This window comes from Hordeum vulgare, chromosome 2H (assembly GCF_904849725.1).
Source record: "Hordeum vulgare subsp. vulgare chromosome 2H, MorexV3_pseudomolecules_assembly, whole genome shotgun sequence".
Lineage (NCBI taxonomy): Eukaryota > Viridiplantae > Streptophyta > Magnoliopsida > Poales > Poaceae > Hordeum > Hordeum vulgare.
Window position 1 is genome coordinate 626,728,989 of NC_058519.1, and position 19,482 is coordinate 626,748,470.

The following is a 19,482-nucleotide window of genomic DNA, read 5'->3' on the forward strand; positions in this document are numbered from 1 at the left end:
ACTATCACCCAACATGACCCTAGAGGCTTTACTTGGCACAAACACTAATTAAAACATGAAAAACACAATCATAGTAGTAGAATAATTGTGCAAACACTCAAGAACAGAAAGTAAAAGTGAAAACTAAATTTTATTCATTGGGTTGCCTCCCAACAAGCGTTATCGTTTTACGACCCGTGCTAGGCATAAAGCATAGATTCAAGTATTGTCACCTTTGTTGGTTGCTCCATAGGTTGCCCTCATGATTGATTCATATGGTAATTTAATCTTAGTTCTAGGGAAGTGTTTCATACCCTTTCTTAGTGGAAACTGAAATTTAATATTCCCTTCTTTCATATCAGTCACGGTTCCTATAGTACGTAAAAACGGTCTACCGAGAATTATTGGACAAGATGGATTGCAATCAATATCAAGAACAATAAAATACATGGGCACATAATTTCTATTTGTAAGAATAAGAACATCATTACTTCTTCGCATAGGCTTTTAATAGTATAATCTGCTAAGTGCAAATTGAGAGAACATTCTTCAATATTGGTAAGACCAAGCATATCACAAAGAGATTTGAGAATTGTCGAAACACTAGCATCCAAATCACATGAAGCATAACACTAAAAAAATGATCTTGATTTTAGTTGTAGGTTCCCATTCATCGTATAATTTTATCGCTTCCAGAATATGTTTAGTGAAACCTTTATTTTGCTCATAGGCATTGGGTTAATTTATAATAGACTGCAATAAAGAAATACACTCAATCAAAGATCAACTATCAAAATTAAAATCTTTGTAATCCAAAATAGTGGGTGCGTCACTAACTAAAGTTTTGACCTCTTCAATCCCAGTTTTATCAATCTTTTCAACAAGATTTCACCCTCCAAATGATGGGAATGCCTTCTAGCTAAAGTTGAATCTTCTTCAGTTCCCTCAGCATCAATTTTAACATTACTAAACAAGTAATCAATATAATAAACACCAATCATTTTAATCTCTTCATCATTTTTATGAAAACAGTTGGGAATCGCTCTTTCTAAAAATTCTCTTTTAGCTCTAAGCATAGCGATTCTCTTATTACTTTCATCTATAGAAACATATAAAGCTTTAATGGATTAATTAATATCAACCTTAGGAAAAAATATTCTTGAGATTTTCTACATCATGCGAAATTATATCAGTGCTTCTAGACATATCATCAATCTTATTCAACTTTTCTTCTATCATAGTATTGAAAACTTTTTGCGCATTGATAAATTCCTTAATATTATTCTCAAGATGAGAGGACATCGTACTATTATTATTATGAGAGTTACCATAATTATTTGAAGAACTTCCAGGATACGACCTAGGATTAAAATTGCCTCTATACGCATGATTATTAAAGTTGTTTCGAGAGACAAAATTCACGTCTACGGAATCATTATTTTTCTCAATCATAGTAGACAAAGGCACATAATTAGGATCAATAGGAGCATGTTTTCTAGCAACCAATTTCATAATAGCATCAACTTTATCAATCAAAACATCAACTTCTTCAACAGCAATTACTTTTTTACTAGTAGGAGCTCTTTTAGTATGCCATTGTGAATAATTAGCCATAATATTATCAAGAAATTTAGTAGTGTCACCCAAAGTAGTTTCCATAAAAATACCCCCCGCGACGGAATCTGAAAGATTTCTAGAAACAAAATTCATTCCTGCATAAAATTTATGTATAATCATCCACAAATTCAAACCATGTGTTGGGCAATTTATTGTTTTATTAGCACTTAGTGTTTATGACAATTCAAATCATTATGGCTAATCATTATGGGTATTGGAAAAAATCACACAACTTAGTGTTTTCTTGAGTCATCGTGACTACGCAAACAAACAAGAGATCCGTCAAGGAAAGGGCAAACGAAAAGAACGAAAATAAAAAGGCAAATATTTTTGTGAAGTGGGGGAGAGGAAAACGGGAGGCAAATGGCAAATAATGTAATTGCAAGGAGATGAGAGTTTATGTGTGGGAACATGATAGATCTTGACTTGATCTTCCTCGGCAAACGGCGCTAGAAAGCTTGCTTTATCCTTCTTTGGCACCATGACCAAAATTTTCAACCACTCGGGGCGTTTGATATCTCGGATGAATCCGACTTCAAGTAATTTGCTAGTTCGGTATCCATGGCTTGACGCTTGGGTTTAGAAAATCTGTCTAATGCCTGTTTGACTGGTTTAAAGCCTACAATTATGTTCAGGCTATGCTCGACCAGTCTTCGTGGGATTCTTGGCATATCTGAGGGGTGCGAGGTGAATATGTCCTAGTTTCCGCGCAAGAATGTGTGCAATGCTTCATCGACTGCAGGGTCCAGCTCAGCTCCAATGGACGATGTTTTGTTGGTTTAAAGGATGTGGACTTAGGCCTCTTGCTGAGGATTACATCATACTTATCTACCATTGAGAGGAGTGTGGTTAATTCTTCGGTCGCGAGGGCTTCAGATGGTGCCTCAAGGGTACTTGGTGTTGCTGATGCGTTGATTTTTTTCCTCCAGGCGTAAAGGGTGATGTAGCACAGCGACGACAAGAATTCCCTCAGTCTGGAACCAAGTTATCGAACCAATAGGAAGGTCCACAATACTATGTAAGCAATACATGCACAACAACAACAAATCCTCGCAAACCAACGCGTGTAGGGGTTGTCAATCCCTCGTGGGGTAAGATAAAACGATAAATAGATAGATTGATAGATGAAAATAAAGCAACGACAAATAAAACGCAACAAGGTATTTTTGGGTTTTTGATAATATAGATCTGAAAATAAAGAGAAAATAAATTGAAAACGCGAATAGCAAAATAGATCTTGCAAATAGATGATGAAAAATAGGCCCGGGGGTCGTAGGTTTCACTAGTGGCTTCTCTCGACAAAATAGCATACGATGGGTAAACAAATTAATGTTAGGTAATTAATAGAAGAGCGAATAATTATGAAGGTATTCAAGACAATGATCATGTATATAGGCTTCACGTCCAAGACAAGTAGACCGACTCTTGTCTGCATCTACTACTATTACTCCACACATCGACCGCTATCCAACATGCATCTAGTGTATTAAGTTCATGGAGAAATGGAGTAATGCTTTAAGAATGATGACATGATGTAGACAAGATCTATTCATGTAGGAATAGACCCCATCGTTTTATCCTTTAGCAACGGTACATGCATGTCATGTCTCCTTCTGTCACTGAGATTGAGCACCGCAAGATCGAACCCATCATAAAGCACCTCTTCCCATTGCAAGATAAAAAGATCAACTTGGCCAAACAAAACACAGATGTCGGAGAAGAAATGTGAGGCTATAATAATGAAGTATGGATATAATTTCATAGATCTGATCATAAACTCACAGTTCATCGGATCCCAACAAACACATCGCAAAAAAAGAGTTACATCAATCACACAGTGTTGTGAATTAGATTATTGACTCTAGTGCAAGTGGGAGACTGTTGGAAATATGCCCTAGAGGCAATAATAAATTGGTTATTATTATATTTCCTTGTTCATGATAATCATTTATTATCCATGCTAGAATTGTATTGATTGGAAACTCAAATACATGTGTGTATACATAGACAACACACTGTCCCTAGTGAGCCTCTAGTTGACTAGCTCGTGGATCAAAGATAGTCAAGGTTTCCTGGCCATAGGAAAGTGATTTCACTTGATGACGGGATCACATCATTAGGAGAATGATGTGATGGACAAGACCCAAACTATAAATGTAGCATATGATCGTGTCAGTTTATTGCTACTGTTTTTATGCATGTCAATGTATATGTTCCTATGACCATGAGATCATGCAAATCCCAGACACCGGAGGAATACCTTGTGTGTATCAAACATCGCAACATTACTGGGTGACTATAAAGGTGCTTTACAGGTATCTCCAAAGGTGTGTGTTGGGTTGGCATGAATCAAGACTAGGATTTGTCACTCCGTGTGACGGAGAGGTATCTTAGGGCCCACTCGGTAATACAACATCACAACAAGCCTTGCAAGCAATGTGACTAAGGAATTAGGTATGGGATCTTGTATTACGGAACGAGTAAAGAGACTTGCCAGTAACGAGATTGAACTAGGTATGGAGATGTCGACGATCGAATCTCGGGCAAGTAACATATCGGAGGACAAAGGGAACAACATACAGGATTAACGGAATCCTTGACATAGAGGTTCAACCAATAGAGATCTTCGTAGAATATGTAGGAGTCAATATGGACATCCAGGTCCCGCTATTGGTTATTGACCGAAGAATGTCTCAGGTCATGTCTGCATAGTTTTCGAACCCGCAGGGTCTGCACACTTAAGGTTCGGTGACGTTTCGGTATAGGTGAGTTATAGGTGTTGGTAACCGGAAGTTGTTCTGAGTCCTGGATGAGATCCCGGATGTCACGAGGAGCTGTGGTATGGTTCGGAGGTAAATATTGATATATAGGAAGTCCTATTTTGGTCATCAGAAAAGTTTCAGGCTCATCGGTAGTGTACCGGGAGTGCCGGGAGGGTATCGGGGACCATCGGGAGGGGTGTCACTTCCCGAGGGGCCTTATGGGCTATGGGAGGATACAAACCAGCCCCTAGTGGGCTGACATAAGCTCCCACTAAGGCCCATGAGGTTTGAGAGGCAAAACCCAAAGATGGAAAAGGTGGAAAGGGTTTCCAAGTGGAAAGGAGGAATCCTACTCCTAGTAGGATTGGAGTAGGACTCCTCCACCTCCAATTTTGGCCAAACCTTGAGGGTTTGAGGCTCCTCCTCACCTGCCTCCCTCCTATATATACTAGAGGTATTGAGGGTTTTTGAGACACACAATTTCCGCCACGTGCTACCCTTTCCTCTAGTTTATAGTTCTTCCTCTAGATCGGATTTCTGCGGTGCTTAGGCGAAGCCCTGCAGGAATAGATCACCACCATCACCGGCGCGCCGTCACGCTGCCGGAAAACTCATCTACTTTCCCGTCTCTCTTGCTGGATCGAGAAGGCGGGGGTCGTCATCGAGCTGTACGTGTGCTGAACGCGGAGGTGTCGTCCGTTCGGCATTATATCGGGATGGATCGTGATGAGATCGCGGGACGGGTTGCGATTTGAATAGCGAAGATGTTCCACTACATCAACCGCGTTATATATGCTTCCGCTTAGCGATCTACAAGGGTATGTAGATTCACTCTCCCCTCTAGTAGATGATCATCACCATGGATAGGTATTGTGTGTGCGTAGGAAATTTTTTGTTTCTCATGCTACGTTCCCCAACAACTCATACTAGCGATGTCATCGTCGAGGATCGGAGACTCCATCACCTCTGACATTGCCCACAGGAGAATGTCAATTGCCATTGGGACCCTGGCTTTAGGAACCATCCGCTTCAGCTTACCCCTCCCACTTCCATGGTGAGGTCCAGTGTGTGCATCACTAGAGACACAGTGGCGGATCCAGGATTTGAAGTTACCCGGGGCAGAGTTTGAAAGCAAATGAAAAATTTACCCCACAATACTATCTACGAGTAATAAGACTGTCAAGAAAAAAAAATGAAAAAATGAAGTTACCCGAGGCAGAGTTTGAAATCATCATCGGTTAGACAAACCTAGTTTGAGAAGAAACTGGGAACGTCAATGTCAGGTTGCGTACACCAACTAATGGGCTCATTGATACGTCTCCATCGTATCTACTTTTCCAAACTCTTTTGCCCTTGTTTTGGACTCTAATATTCATGATTTAAATGGAACTAACCTGGACTGACGTTGTTTTCAGCATAATTGCCTTGGTGTTATTTTTGTGCAGAAATCAAAGTTCTCCAAACGTCCTGAAAATTTACGGGGAGCGGTTTGGAAAATATCAAAAATATCTGCGCCAAGTTCCACCTCAGGGGGTGGGCCAGTGGGCCACAAGCCCCTGCTCCGCCACCACCCCCTGGTGGCGGTGGGCAGGCTTGTGGGGCCCACAGGCACCTGCCGCCCCCAACTCCAGCTCTATAAGTTGCCTTTCGTCCTAGAAAAAATAAAAAAGAGAAGTTTTCATCGCGTTTTCGATACGGAGGCGCCGCCACCTCCTGTTCTTTATCTGGAGGGCAGATCTTGAGTCCGTCTTGGGCTCCGGAGATGGGAAATCGTCGCCATCGTTATCATCAACCTTCTTCCCTCTCCAATTCCATGAAGCTCTTCGTCGTTCGTGAGTAATCTATTCGTAGGCTCGCTGGGCGGTGATGAGTAGGATGAGATCTATCATGTAATCGAGTTTGTTTTGATGGGGATTGATCCCTAGTATCCACTATGTTGTGAGATTGATGTTGCTACTATTTTGCCATGCTTAATGCTTGTCACTAGGGCCCGAGTGCCATGATTTCAGATCTGAAATTATTATGTTGTCACCAATATATGTGTGTTTTAGATCCGATCTTGCAAGTTGTAGTTACCTACTATGTGTTATGATCCGGCAACCCCGGAGTGACAATAACCGGAACGACTCCCGGTGATGACCATAGTTTGAGGAGTTCATGTGTTCACCAAGTGCTAATGCGTTGGTTCGGTTCTTTATTAAAAGGAGAACCTTAATATCCCGTAGTTTCCTTTTGGACCCCGCTGCCACGGGAGGGATGGACAATAGATGTCATGCAAGTTCTTTTCCCTAAGCACGTATGACGACACACGAAATGCATGCCTACAACACATTGACGAGCGGGAGCTAGCCACATATCTCTCTGTGTTATAGCTGTTGCATGATGAATATCATCCAAACAAATCACCGACCCATTGCCTATGAGTTTGTCCTACTACTGTTACTTGTCTTGCTCTGCTGCTGCTGCTACTACTGTTGCTACTGTTGTTACTTATCTTGCTCTGCTGCTGCTGTTACTACTATTGCTACTATTGTTGTTACTTGTTTTGCTCTGCTGCTACTGTTGCTACTACTGTCGCTTACTACTGTTGCTACTTGCTACTGCTGTCACTACTACTGTTCCTTGCCAGTGCTATTGCTCGTTACACTGCTGCTACGTGTTACATTGTTGGTTCGCTGACCGTTGACGGGAACTGACAATTTCCGTCAATGCGGCAATGGAGGCGCCATTGATACAATCGTTAGGAATAGTCTATCGTCAACAGATCGTTTCTGACACCGTTGTTATCATATCATATTACTTTGCTGTTACTACGGTGCTTGCAGATACTAATCTTTCAGGTGTGGTTGAATCTGACAAATTCAGCTGCTAATACTCGAGAGTATTCTCTCACCTCCTTTAGGCGATCAACAAATTTGGGTCGAATACTCTACCCTCGAAAATTGCTGCGAACCCACGCGCTGGTGGGCCATCAACAACATTCTTCTAGTTTCATTACTGGGAGTGCTTTCAGCATTCTTCTGGTGCCGTTGCAGGAGAAGGTTTGTTGTCATAAGCATTCGTCTAGCTAACGCTAGAGATTGCAGATCAGCATTTTTCTGGCGCCGTTGCCGGGGAGGTATTGCTATATTCTGTGAGTTACTTGGGATTTATATCTGGTAATCACTATGAAGAATCTAAAGGATCCGAAGACCAAAGTCTTGCCCTCAACTATGAGGGGAGGTAAGGAATTGCCATCTAGCTCTGCACTTGATTCACCTTCAGTTATGAGTAAGTTTGCGACATCACCTCCTGCTAGAAATATTGATATGTCGCCTGTGCTTGATGATGCTTGTGATACTACTGCTAGAGATGCTATTCTTGATATTGCTTTGCGTGATATTGCTAGAGATGCTATGCTTGATACTATGCCTGATGATACTATGCTTGATACTATGCCTGATACTGCTAGAGATGCTATGCCTGATACTGCTCTGCCTGATGATGCTAGAGATGCTATTTTGCCTGATGATGCTATGCTTGATACTGCTAGAGATACTATTTTGCCTGATGTTCCACTAGGAGTGTTCCTTGATGCTCATATTGCTAGAGTTACTGCCAATGCTCGTGATGCTTCTGAAACTACTGATACTATTGAGATAGAACTTGCTTTTGCTCCTGCTAGATCTAGCTCTCCTAGATATGAATTGCCTGATATACCTGAGGGTTATGTTATGGAGGGAGAGATAGCTGAGGATTTTCTTGCGTGTAAGGATGCCTATGACGCTGCGAAATTACTTCTCAAGTGGAAGGAAAAATCTCGGGAAGCTAGGATGAAAAATGACCCGAAGTTTGCCACTTCGCCTATCTTTGTCACCGATAAGGATTATGAATTCTCTGTCGACCCTGAGATAATCTCTCTAGTCGAATCTGATCCTTTTCACGGTTATGAGTCTGAGACGGTCATAGCCCATCTTGCCAAACTATCCGAAATAGCCAACCTCTTCACTAATGAGGAGAAGATCCGCCACTACTATATCCTTAAGCTGTTTCCTTTCTCTCTAAAGGATGACGCTAAAGTCTTGTTCACCTCTCTTGCTCCTGGATGTGTGCGTAGTCCCCAGGAGATGGTCTATTACTTCTGTGAGAAATATTTCCCTGCCCATAAGAAGCAAGCTGCCTTGCAGGAAATATACAACTTTGCTCAACTCCAAGAAGAGAGTCTTCCACAAGCTTGGGGGAGGATCGTCCAGCTACAAAATGCTTTGCCTGCTCACCCTCTTAAGAAGAACGAGATACTTGATATCCTCTATAACGGACTTACCGATGCCTCTAGAGACCACCTAGATAGTTGTGCCGGTTGTGTTTTTAGGGAACGAACCGTAGAACAAGCTGAGACCCTACAGAATAATCTCTTGATCAACGATAATGCTTGGACTATTCCCGAACCACCTCCTAAGCCAACTCCTAAGAAAAGAGGTATTCTATTCCTCAGTCCCGAAGATATGCAAGAAGCCAAGAAATCAATGCAAGAGAAAGGCATTAGATGTGAAGATGTCAAAAATCTACCACCTATCGAAGAGATCCATGGTCTCGATAACCCGATACAGGTTGTAGAAGTGAATTCTCTGCGTAGGTTTGATGAGAGTGATATTCCTTTTGATAAACCTGCTAGCCTATGCTTTGATGAATTTGACAACTTTGCTGCCAAACAACAGAGTTTCAATGATTATGTTAGCAAACATTTGGAACAAAGTACTCGTATGCTTAGCCATTTAAGTGCTTGTGTAGACAGAAATGGCAATGCTCTGAAGCTTCTGAGTAAACATGCCTCTATGATTACTACTCACGTAGAATAAGTACTTAAAGCTCAGAATGACCTGCTCAATGAACTAAATGACAACTCTGTCAGAGTCATTACTAGAGGAGGCAAAATGACTCAGGAACCTTTGTATCCTAAAGGTCATCCTAAGAGAATTGATCAAGATTCTCAAGGAATCAATGCTGATACACCCAGTCATCCTAAGGAGAAGAAGAAGGATGATAGAAACCTGCACGCCAGTTCACCAAATACTATCACACCTGAAGAACCTAATGATATTTCTGCGTCTGATGCAGAAACACAATCAGGTGATGAACATGAACCTGGTGACAATATGGACAGTGATGTTCATAATAATGTTCAACCTAGCCATGACGAGGATGTGGAGATTGAACCTACGGTTAATCCTGATAATCCACAACCTAAGAGATACGACAAGAATGACTTCACTGCTAGGAAGCATGGTAAAGAAAGAGAGCCATGGGTTCAGAGACCTATGCCCTTTCCTCCTAAGCCATCCAAGAAAAAGGATGATGAGGATTTTGAGCGCTTCGTTGAGATGATAAGACCCGTCTTTCTGCAGATGCGGTTAACTGATATGCTCAAGATGTCTTCGTATGCCAAGTACATTAAAGATATCGTGACTAATAAACGGAAGATACCGGATCTTGAGATCTCCACCATGCTTGCCAAGTACACTTTCAAAGGTGGAACTCCTAAGAAACTTGGTGATCCTGGAGTGCCCACTATACCTTGCTCCATTAAAGGAAACTACGTAAGAACTGCCTTATGTGACCTTGGAGCCGGTGTTAGTGTTATGCCACTCTCTCTTTATCGTAGAATTGAGTTGGATAAGTTGACACCCACTGAAATTTCTCTGCAAATGGCCGACAAATCAACTGCTTTCCCTATCGGCATTTGCGAGGATGTGCCTGTTGTGGTTGCTAACCACTATCTTAACAGACTTTGTTATCTTGGATATTCCCGAGGACGATGCCATGGCTATCATCCTAGGAAGACCCTTTTTAAACACTTCAGGGGCTGTTATAGATTGCAACAAAGGCAATGTCACTTTCCATGTCAATGGTAATGAGCACACCGTGCACTTTCCGAAGAAACGATATCCAGTACATTGCATCAATGCTATCGAAAAGACTTCATCGATTCTCATTGGGAGCTTTGAATGCCCTATTCCTCGTGTCAAGATGAAGTATGATTTTCTTGTTGGGGAGATACATATCCCCATTGAGGTGACTTAGTGGCTATTCGAAAATTCTCCGTTCTCTCTTGCGATTCGAGAAGGTTTTTGTCATAAGGATTTGATCAACCCCATTGACGGATTTCTTTCGATGACCATGAAACGGATGAATCAAAGAGTCACATACCTTTGTTTTGAGCTTTCCTTTTCTGTTGCTTAGAAGAAAAATGATAGAATTAGTTTAGCCTTTCCTGTTTTCTGTTTTAGCGTCCCGGAGAAAAATACCTCAAAAATAAAAGTTCTCCGATGGTCCTGGAAATTTAGTATGATTTTTCTGGAATTTTTGAAAATTTCTGGGCCTGAGAGCTGGCCCGGGGGCCATACCAGTGGGCCACAAGCCCTCCCACCGCCACCTACCCCCTGGTGGCGGGGTGCAAGCTTGTGGGGCCCATAGGCACCCCCTCCACTCATTCCAGCTCCCAGCCTCTTCTTCCACCTCCAGAAAAAATTGTTTCGCAGCTCAAACCCGTGTTCTTGCTCATTTGGCTGTGATTTTCGATCTCCTTGCTCAAAGCACCATTCTCCGAACCGTTTTGGGGAAATTACTCCTTGGTAAGTGACTCCTCCATTGGTCCAATTAGTTTTTGCTCTAGTGCTTTATCCTTCGCGTATTTTTGCTACCTTGGTGACCCTGTTCTTGAGCTAGAAATGTTGATTTTAGTTGGTCCCAAGTAGTTTTAGCGCGTGATACGGTCTCTAGGCACTAGTAGGAGTAGTTGCTACAAGGTGTGGTGGGTCTTTATTCACTTTTCTCTTGAACTTCAAAAATTTCAGCATAAGGAAATTATGTTCAGGAGGAAGTTTCATGGTGGTTCCTCAAGTAAGAAGGGTCCTCGTCTCTCCTTTCGGGAGCCCGAACCTTTTCAACTAAGGGACGCATCGGTGCAACCATGTGAATGGCCTTCCGATGAGTTCTTGATTGGAGCAGGCTTTAAGGATGAGTTTGATGCACTTGTCCGCAATGCCGGGTTAGAAGAATTCCTCTCAGATAAATGTGAACAGTATGCTATGTTCACTGCCTCTTTCGTGCATAGATTTAAATTTTTAGCTGGCCGTGAATCATCCATACTGTTTGACATGTACGATAAATCCTATACCGTGGATCTGGAGGATTTCAATAGGATTTGCAAGATACCCGATTGGGGTAGTGTTAATGATCCTCCTAAGTCTTCGGCCAGACACTTTGTCTCGAGTATAACTGTTGGAGAAACCAGAGATATCACACAAGCCACCATAGGAAGCATCCATTTCCCTGCATTGCACTACCTTGCCCTCTTCATAGGTAGGTGCATTAACGGCAAGGGTGCACATTGTCACCTATGCGCTTCCGACCTTAGTATCCTTAAGAGCGCAGTAACAGGTGACAAGAGCTTCAATATGGGAGCTATTATAGCAAGGAGGCTGAATAAAAATGCCAGTGAGGGGGATTTCTTTGGTGGAGTTTATGCTACATGCTTAGCAAATTTTCTTGGAGTATCCATCCGTCCAGAAGACCCTCCTCTCCGTACAGCCTACCTTGATCGTGTCGCTCTAACACGCTACCAGTTCCTTGAGAGAGATCATGGATCCCTCCTATATCGCTTGATATTTAACCGGCAGCGTGTTTTCCATATTACCCTTCCTGCTCCTACTTTCTTTGACTTTCAGGTTAAACGAAGATACTACATAACCATAGGAGAGGCAGAGGAGTATGAGAGGGAGGCTACGGCTGCTCGACTTCGTGAGGCAGCTATTCAGGCAGTGGCTGCAGCACTCCTGTATAGCACCCATTATGACTTTGGGTTTCGCCTGGATCCACCATGGGAGTAGACCAAGCTAGGCCAAAAGCCTAAGCTTGGGGGAGTACGTGTTCTCACCGACTTTACATTCATGCTTATGCTTTCACTCTGTTAGCCGGTGTTTACACTTTGCCACTTTATTATCCATGCTAGTTTCTTTTCGTTTTCTTGTTTTCTTGTTTTGTGTCCTATTGAGAAAATCCAAAAAGATTTTTGTTTCTTCTTTTGCTTGTTGGGAGCTTTCCCGTGTAAATAGTTTTATTTTCTTTGTGTCGAGGTAGAAGATATTGGTTACAATGCTTAGTGGTTCTTACATGCTTACCTGTTTAGCTTTCAAAGAGCCATATTATTTTGTCTTCTCCTTTGTGTTTGCCTGCAGATTTAGCTTAGTCCAATGCGCTTATTATCGTTCTCATCGTTTGATCGTGCAAATGAAAGGCAACAATGATGATATATGATGAAGTGACTGAGACTGAAAAGCTGGTATGAACTCTATCTATTTTGTTTTTGTAAATATGACTAGCTTGTCGACCCAGATTTAGCTTTGTTGTGAGAGAACCATGTTTGCAATGACAACTTAGAGATCATAGTTTCTGATGCCATGCTTATTTAGCTGAGAGCTTATAATGGTTTGTCTTGAATGCCAACATAGATTTTGAGATGACTATGATGTAGTATGATAGGATGGTATTCTCCTTTGAATGTTTCAAGTGGCTTGACTTGGCGCATGTACATGCATGTAGTTGAAACAAAATCAACATAGCCTCTATGATGTTCGTGTTCATGGTGATTTATATCATGTTCATGCTTGCATTCAATGTTAGTCAATCTCATTGCATATTGATGACTGTTGTCGCTCTCCAGTTGGTCGCTTCCCAGTCTTTTGCTAGCCTTCACTTGTACTAAGCGGAATACTGCTTGTGCATCCACTTCCATAAACCCAAAAAAAATTCCATGAGAGTCCACCATACCTACCTATTTGCGGTATCTACCTGCCGTTCCATGTAAATTTGCATGTGCCATTCTCTAAACCTTCAAGAAATAATCTATTTTGCATGCCCGAAACCGCTCATGTGGTGACAGAGGGCTATTGATATCTTCCATGCTAGGAGTGTTATCCTTGACATGTGTTTATTCACAGTCATTCACGAGAAAGGGGCAGGTATTTGGAATGCCTAGTTCCACGCTTAAATCGAAAACATAACTGTAAAACAAAACTCCCCCCGGATTGATGTTAGTATGGACGGTACCCGAGGATTCGGCTAGCCGTGGAGTGTGATTGATTGGTGGTGGGGGAGTTAAAACTTTACTTTTCTGTTCGGGAACCGCCTATAGCATGAGTAGCATGGAAGATATTGAGAAGTCTTGGTCATTGCGTTGACAATGAAAGCATGCCACCCAAAATTATTATCTCTGTTTTCAAAGCTTGAGCTCTGGCACCTCTGCAAATCAATGCTTCCCTTTTATTTTCCTGTTGAGTCATCCTCCTCTTATATAAGCACCAATTAGAGAGCACCTATGTCATTTTTATGCTTTGCTTTTGATTGATATTGAGTATGACTATGACTGGGTCTTCGTTGCTATGAATTACAATGTTTAGTCAACCCTTGATCTTTGAAAGTGCTCTACATTTATGTTTTGCGGTCTCAGAAAGAGCTAGCGAGATACCACCTATTCATATTGCTTCATGCTTGTTTTGATTGAAGTGTTGGTATTTGAAACTCATTATTATTTGCTCGTTAGCTCATTATGCCATTGATATTAGTTTACCGTGAGACCTTTGTGTCATTTGCTTATGTGGTTAACTTGTGAACTTGCTGAAATTCTGGTCATGAGTTAGACATAGTTGCAACAACAAGATCAAACAGAGTTTGTCAAAGTTTTTTCTTTCTCTCTCAGTTTGTCAACTGAGTTGCTTGAGGACAAGCAAGGTTTTAAGCTTGGGGGAGTTGATACGTCTCCATCGTATCTACTTTTCCAAACTTTTTGCCCTTGTTTTGGACTCTAATTTGCATGATTTGAATGGAACTAACCCGGACTGACGCTGTTTTCAGCAGAATTGCCTTGGTGTTATTTTTGTGCAGAAATCAAAGTTCTCCAAACGTCCTGAAAATTTACGGGGAGCAGTTTTGGAAAATATCAAAAATATCTGCGCCAAGTTCCACATGAGAGGGTGGGCCAGTTGGCCACAAGCCCGTGCTCCGCCACCACCCCCTGGTGGCGGTGGGCAGGCTTGTGGGGCCCACAGGCACCTACCGCCCCCAACTCCAGCTCTATAAGTTGCCTTTCGTCCTAGAAAAAAATAAAAAAGAGAAGTTTTTGTCGCGTTTTCGATACGGAGGCGCCGCCACCTCCTGTTCTTCATCTGGAGGGCAGATCTTGAGTCCGTCTTGGGCTCCGGAGATGGGAAATCGTCGCCATCGTTATCATCAACCTTCTTCCCTCTCCAATTCCATGAAGCTCTTCGTCGTTCGTGAGTAATCTATTCGTAGGCTCGCTGGGCGGTGATGAGTAGGATGAGATCTATCATGTAATCGAGTTTGTTTTGATGGGGATTGATCCCTAGTATCCACTATGTTGTGAGATTGATGTTGCTACTATTTTGCCATGCTTAATGCTTGTCACTAGGGCCCGAGTGCCATGATTTCAGATCTGAAATTATTATGTTGTCACCAATATATGTGTGTTTTAGATCCGATCTTGCAAGTTGTAGTTACCTACTATGTGTTATGATCCGGCAACCCCGGAGTGACAATAACCGGAACGACTCCCGGTGATGACCATAATTTGAGGAGTTCATGTGTTCACCAAGTGCTAATGCGTTGGTCCGGTTCTTTATTAAAAGGAGAACCTTAATATCCCGTAGTTTCCTTTTGGACCCCGCTGTCACGGGAGGGATGGACAATAGATGTCATGCAAGTTCTTTTCCCTAAGCACGTATGACGACACACGGAATGCATGCGTACAACACATTGACGAGCGGGAGCTAGCCACATATCTCTCTGTGTTATAGCTGTTGCATGATGAATATCATCCAAACAAATCACCGACCCATTGCCTATGAGTTTGTCCTACTGCTGTTACTTGTCTTGCTCTGCTGCTGCTGCTACTACTGTTGCTACTGTTGTTACTTATCTTGCTCTGCTGCTGCTGTTACTACTGTTGCTACTACTGTTGTTACTTGTTTTGCTCTGCTGCTACTGTTGCTACTACTGTCGCTTACTACTGTTGCTACTTGCTACTGCTGTCACTACTACTGTTCCTTGCCAGTGCTATTGCTCGTTACATTGCTGCTACGTGTTACATTGTTGGTTCGCTGACCGTTGACGGGAACTGACAATTTCCGTCAATGCGGCAATGGAGGCGCCATTGATACAATCGTTAGGAATAGTCTATCGTCAACAGATCGTTTCTGACACCGTTGTTATCATATCATATTACTTTGCTGTTACTACGGTGCTTGCAGATACTAATCTTTCAGGTGTGGTTGAATCTGACAAATTCAACTGCTAATACTCGAGAGTATTCTCTCACCTCCTTTAGGCGATCAACAAATTTGGATCGAATACTCTACCCTCGAAAACTGCTGCGAACCCACGCGTTGGTGGGCCATCAACAACATTCTTCTAGTTTCATCACTGGGGAGTGCTTTCAACATTCTTCTGGTGCCTTTGCAGGAGAAGGTTTGTTATCATAAGCATTCGTCTAGCTAACGCCGGAGACTGCAGATCACTCATCCATTTTCTTCATCGGGCTATCTCACGTCTACAACAACTAACTGGCTGCGCACAATATAGAATGGGAACTTGACAGGCCCACCTCCAGATTTTTAACGAATCGTTACTTGGCCTGTCTTCGAGTGAATCATTTATTTCTTCTTCCCCCATCATGAGTCGACCTCACGAGACCTTCAAAGCTCTCTCTTATGGTGACCACCGGCAAAAATTAGTATGGGGTACCGTAGGTTACCAAAATTTACCCGTGGCGGCCGCCCCTACATGACCCCACGTTGGATCCGCCCCTGCTAGAGAGTTCATGATCGAAAACCAAGAGTTTATTTATTTGCACTTGGCCATTAACTGCTCGTCTCTGGTGCAAAACTCTTCCATCGCCCTCTTCCATCCAGGATCTTATAGCCATAAATCAAATACCAAATTTATAATTCAAAGGGATTAAAAATGAACTCTATTATTCGGATAGAAAATGGGCTCCTATGAAAGAATCCTAATTTCATGGGTTTTCTGTTTTACAAACTAACTGCCACAAGTACTACTTGCACAAATCCAATCCCAAATAGACATCCAAACTAGCTCGAAACTGGAGCAAGTGAACGAACAACAATTCAATTGTTCAATCGCGCATCCAATCAACTTACAGTATGATCCTCGGGGGGTTTCGATTAGAAACATATAGACCCAACTATCTCGGGTGGTTCCTGCAGATGGGTCGGTGGGCACCACCATAGCACGAGGTCGCTTCACCCTCGAAGCTGAGGCGAACGGTCAGAGTGGGCGGCGGCGGCTACTAGGTGCATGGCATCGGCAGGGCTGCTAGGGGCACGACGGTGGCGGCAGCTGTGTGGGGTGGTGTAGGGTATGCGAGTGCTCTCTATGGGGCCTGGTCGGGCTAAATGAGGCAAACCACTAGTGAGAGCTCACCCAACCCAGGTCCCACTTGTCATACACTACTGGAAAAACATAATTTGCCGACAGCTTTCAGCTTTGCCGTCAGCAATTTCACGGGGCTGACGGCAAAGAGACTTTGCCCTCAGCCAAAATAAGTACTGACGGCATATGAGAGGCTGACGGCATAGATAATCTATGCCGTCCGCTTTGTCTAAGCCGTCAGCCAGCTGACGGCAAAGGCGAAAAACACTGACGACATAGGGAGACTAACGGCATAGGGAGCTCCCCGGTCCCACGTCCGACCACGGCTTAACGGGGCACCGCTTTGCCGACAGCCAACTGACGGCAAAGCCTAACGGTTGTCTTTGCCGACAGCTAGCTGACGGCAAAGAAGAAACGTGGCGGCAGCCTGTGTATCCTGACAACTCTAGGAATACCAATTTTTCCCAGATTTTCGGCTTTGCCGTCAGCTGTGCTCCAGCTGTCGGCAAAGAGGCGACCAAGGGGACCCAGGGTTTCGGCTTTGCCGTTAGCTTTGCTACGACTGTGGGCAAAGAGGGGACCTAGGGGACCCAGGGGTTTCGGCTTTGCCGTCAGCTTTGCTACGACTGTGGGCAAAGCCTGCCGTTAACCTTCTAACGGAGCTCGGCCTGCGCCGTTGCCGCCACTGCTCTTTGCCGTCATCCCGTGCCACAAAGCTGGTGGCAAAGTCTTTGCCGTCGGTGGACCTTCAGCTGACGGCAAAGAAGGTGATTGCCGATAAAATCTTGGCCAGTACCTTTGCCGACAACACACTGACGCAAAGCCTTTGCCATCAGTTAAACTGCCCTTTGCCGTCAGCTCTGGGTGTCGGCAAACCACCAGATTCCAGTAGTGATAGGTGATAATGGCCAGTCCCACATGTCACATGCTGCCACATGTCTTATGATCTTCAACCCGAGGCAGTTACCCGATGGGAAAGCTTTGTTTAGCCTTTTGTGAGAGTGAGGTGGGTGGTGAAGGGCAGAATTGAGCAAACTTAGACTCATTTAGCAAAACTAAGCACAACAAAGCAACCAGGGGCATAGAGGTGAATTCCTTTACAAAATCTCCAAGCCATAACTAAGGTAATTATATCCATCATTGGTTTATATTTCTTATTTATAGAATTTATATACTCTACTTCAAGTCGCAAATAAGAAGTCACAACTATAGCAAACTTTTTCTGGGAAAATCATTAGACCTACATATGTGATCACACTAAAATGTGTTCATCATTTCAAGAAATATATGTAGTAGGGAAAAACATTTTCTTCTTTTTTTGTTTTCATATTTACTGTTTAGTTACTGTCAACATATATATGTACATTTAAAGATTACTAAACTGCTAGTTAAAAGACAAAGTTTCGAACATTCCTTGCACACAAAGAAATTTTTATAAGTTAATATATAGAATTTTTCTATATATAAGATATACCAATAATAGAGCATCGATTTGGCTCGTGAGCTCATCTGCTCCTACCATGAGCAGTAAATTAAAAAAAATGCTAGATACACTAAAAAATATGATTTTTTGCATGAGAGTGCACGCAATTTGTGCTAATTTTCAGCATGTGTGGATATTTGAGTAGCTCTCAGCAAAAAAGATGAATTTTGAATGTGTGAAACAGTTTACTGTTGATATACTGTTCAAACCAAACTATATTTTGCTGAGAGCTACTCAGATGTCCCTATGCGCTGAAAATTGGCACGTACATCATGCAGTTAAACATCTTCCATGCGAAAAAATGTTTTAGACCTTTTTATGTTTTAGTTTTTTCTTTTGAATCTACTATTAACTGGGTGCAGCTGAGGCCAAGATTAGAAATGGATATTCTATACTAATAAGTTATTTCTATATATTTCTAATGGACGTTCAACATTAAACATATATTTCAACAGACCCCCAACTAAAAGATGCTATATTTGCACTGAAAACCTCTTTTGGCGCTGTGTAAACCAACTAGTAGACCGAGTGAATGCCAGTACAACACCAAGTGTACCGTGACATCAATCCTCATCCTTAAGAATTTGTTTGTAAAACAAATTATCTGTGTCATATTTAAGGGAAAATATCACCATATTTGGTTATGATTAATTATTTATAACTTAGATATACCCTAACTTGAGCCATGAGTAAAATAATTACAGTTATAAGAATAGTTATTCTGAAGTTCAGTAAACCAACAAAAGTGATCACATTGAAGTGCTTACATTGTTTATTTAGAGACACAACCGTAATAAAACAATTCTTTTGTTTTTATATTCCTTTTAGATATTTATTTATCAGTTAATATGAACATATGATCGTTAAAGATTAATAAACTATTAGTCACAATGACAATAACACGTTTATAACAGTTCTCACAAAGAAATAAATTGATATATCATCTTCTTATACATAAATAGATATTTATAAATGTTTATACACATCTTATATATTTACTGATATTAATAAACTCTTATTTATACATGATGTTTTATATCTAAAATGATATTAATAAATTACTTCCATATATTTCTTATAAGAGGACATTAATGCCAGATTTCTTGTATTGCAGGAAATCATGCAATTAATACATGATTTTTCTATGTATTATAAGATATATATTTTAATAAATACATTTTGTAAGAAGACATTAAT